Source organism: Ambystoma mexicanum, chromosome 4q, assembly GCF_040938575.1.
Source record: "Ambystoma mexicanum isolate Mex_15411 chromosome 4q, UKY_AmexF1_1, whole genome shotgun sequence".
Classification (NCBI taxonomy): Eukaryota; Metazoa; Chordata; class Amphibia; order Caudata; family Ambystomatidae; genus Ambystoma; species Ambystoma mexicanum.
In genome coordinates, this window is record NC_090928.1 from 95526820 (window position 1) to 95530077 (window position 3258).

Sequence of the window (3258 nt, forward strand, 5' to 3'; positions counted from 1 at the left end):
TCCAGGATGACATGCATTTAATGGCATTTCATCACCCATTCCATGCTCACTGTGGCTCAGTCCGGCATCACGCACATTTTTAGGGTGTCATAGTCTGTGTGGGGTACAGGCCTCCCCCTGTCTCAGGCCCCCTGACTCCGTCAAACTGGTGTAATGCCTTCTGCACAAATGGGTGTACTACAGAGGGCTCATCATGTGTCCTCCTCACTGTCCCATTCTCATCGGCTGTATTGTCAGTTGACTCAGATGATGCAATTGACACTACTCAACACTGTCTGCCAATACACAGTTCTGTGGTCAACCTTTCACTGTCACGAAATGCCTCCCTGCATTTTCACTAAGCGGGGTGGGGGTGCCTGTATGCATGCAACCCATTGCATGCACATTGCACATGATGCCTGATCTTGCACTTACACTGTCTTCTTGTTTATTTTTTGACATCATATTGTACTTGTTGATGTAGATAGTCGGTAACGTGCAAATGCTCTGCACTGCACCAACCCACTTCTGAGCCATGTCACACCGTTCTACATGCCCACTCACTGATGCAATGTCAAGGTGACCTGGCATGTATAGTCAGATTGTCATCCCTTCACTGTCATGAAAGGCACAGGCACAGGTGCATCCTGTGACATATGTTCTCAGTATTGAAACACCCTAGTGGGTGTTTCACAAAGTTGATAGGTCAATCTGCGGCCTATACTAACCGGTATAGGCCGCAGATTGACTGTAGCCTGCCTATCGGGTTGTAATCACTGTGGAGCTGCCTGCAAACGGGGCACGTGACCCTGGCCCCCCATCCTGGTGGCCCTGGAGGGGGCACCCCATGGGCGTAGGACATGCGGGGGATGGGAGGGACAAATCCCCCCCTCAATCTTAAGTGAGGGAATACAATGCCCTTTATCCCCCCTAGTTTGTGTGTCCTGTGTTCATCATGTCTGTGCACTGCTGCGTGCAAACTTCAGACTCTGTCTGAAGTTTGAATGCAGCAGGCGTGGACCGATGCTGTGCAGGCTGGGCTGGAGTGCGCAGTGCACTTCTGCGCAGCTTGCCAGCCTCCCTCATCTTCTGAAGCCAAGCCAGCAGGAAGCAACTCGTGCTGTGGAGGCTCGTGAGGGTGACGAAGGACCGGTGACGAAGGACGGTGAGAGGCTAGAAGAAGACTGATTACTGCTCAGTCCTCTCTGTCTCAGGTAAATTGGTAATGATGCAGTGTTGACCAGGACTCTGCCATTAGACTGTGACATGTCCTCATAGAAGATGATGTTATCAGCCGTCTCAGTGGCGCAATGTTGATGGTTCAAGCCCACCCAGGAACGCATTAGTTTTCTTCATCTTACATTTTTATGCTGGCTCTTCATGCCATTATACAGCCACCTCAGATGCCGAGAACAGAGATGGCCCACAAAGGCGGAGGGCGCAGTCCCCAGTATTAATAGCAGCAGGTTCCTATGCTTCCCAAACACATTTAACAGCTAAAAGCGTCTTATTTGTTTAGTGCATTTCCGCTCGCCCTAAAGGAATACGGGTGAACATGCCCCTGTTGGCATGAGTGGGGTGGGGCTGTTTTCTGTGCAGGCCACAATGTGCACTGACATCACAGCAAGTTCCCTCAAAATGTAACGGGGCTGTTAGCGGCGCTGTGAACTCCCTCCTTTCCGCCACCACTGTGTGCAGCAGGATTGCCCCAAGTGCACAACAAAAAGCATCAACCGGCGGACACTGGGGGTCCTTCTCCGGGTGAACACTTAGGTTTATCAAACAGTTAAGGATTAACTCTGCGTCTTCTCTGCACAGTATTTGGCAAAACGACCACAGGAGTTAAAATGTTACTTTTAATCGCTCAAAAAATCAAGACTCACTTGACCCCGACATGATTTGAACACGCAACCTTCTGATCTGGAGTCAGACGCGCTACCGTTGCGCCACGAGGTCCTGTGTATGGGACCTCTTGAGGATCACATCTGTGGTCAGCTGTGGCAGTGAGGCAGGAACCACTTCATGCACTGACACTGAAAACGTACCTCTGATTTCATACATGCAAAACCTGTCTTTTGAACAGGGGAAAGGCAGAGTAAAGCATCAGGAGACACAGCAAATGCAGGCAGTTGTCAAACCCATCTGCTCCACAGAGGGTTTCTCACATGCGGCTTATCTGGGAAAATAACCCATGTTATAGTCAGTTTGTCTTTATCCATCCCACACTCGTATACAGGCAGGGCTCACACCTTTCAGTTGCTTTGAAAAAGATGCATTTGTTCTTCCGTTCATTTCGAATCGTGTTTCTAATTGATAAATGAACACAGAGCAGCCAATATTCTTCCAAAACTAATCCTTTATTATGTCCCTGACACAGCCATAGGTTATGGAGGGGGGCGAGGGGTCTTTTCATGGGAGTCTCGGAAGTATCATAAAAGCTGTTTGTTTTCTAATTGGTTAGACAAAATCTCCCAAATCACTACCCAGCACAGTTAATTTGTAGGATTATGGGAGTTGTAGTCTGAACTCTGGAAAATATTGTGTGCCGCCGGATGCAAACCATGCCCTCAGTTCTGTTGTTATGTTTATGTCAGCATAAATTAGCAACTCACTCCCTGAAGATTATTGATTTGACTTTTATTTTATGTTCTGCAGGTTTGTCCCCCCTGTAAAGAGCAGCTTGTTTTTGGCACCTTTATTTGCAGATATTAATTTAACAGGAAAGCATAATTAAATAAGTATATAAAGAAATATAAAGGAATGCATGAATAAATTAATCTGTATTCATCAGGGGGCGTTTCTAAATAAGGTGGGTAGTCTTGTGGTTTGTAGGGTAGCGTCATTAGGTGTTGGCTTGATGAGGATGTGAGAGATACTTATTTTACTAAATGTGGTGGGGGAGGAAGCAGGGCAGAGGGGCCACAGAAGTTACCATTCATTTTGGTGGTGCATCGGCAAGAATGAGTTCGGCGTGTGATCCCCAGTAAATGGCACATGCACAATGCAGAGTGTTTTGGTCCTCATATTGCCTTGGTTTCCAGCCCATCAATGTTATACCAAATGTAAAACTGTTCTGGTGGTTGAACGCATCACTGATCATCTCACCCGGGGTGGTACATTTGAAACTGCTAACAATGTACTGCTCATTCTCTGGGGGTAATATCTCACATTGGCAAATGGGCATTGGTGCACTATGAGGTGGGTGCAATGGATCTGTGCAGCCGCAGAGATTACCCGGACAAGAGGTTGAAAAGAGGTGTGGGGTTTACTGGTGTGTAG

General features: G+C 47.6%; 1 non-coding gene across 1 annotated transcript; it reads right to left on the bottom strand.

Moving 5' to 3' along the window:
• Positions 1 to 1863: 1863 nt before the first annotated feature.
• On the bottom strand, positions 1864 to 1935 carry TRNAW-CCA (transfer RNA tryptophan (anticodon CCA)). Its single transcript has one exon. It is a non-coding gene; the product is annotated as a tRNA-Trp (tRNA).
• Positions 1936 to 3258: the final 1323 nt, after the last annotated feature.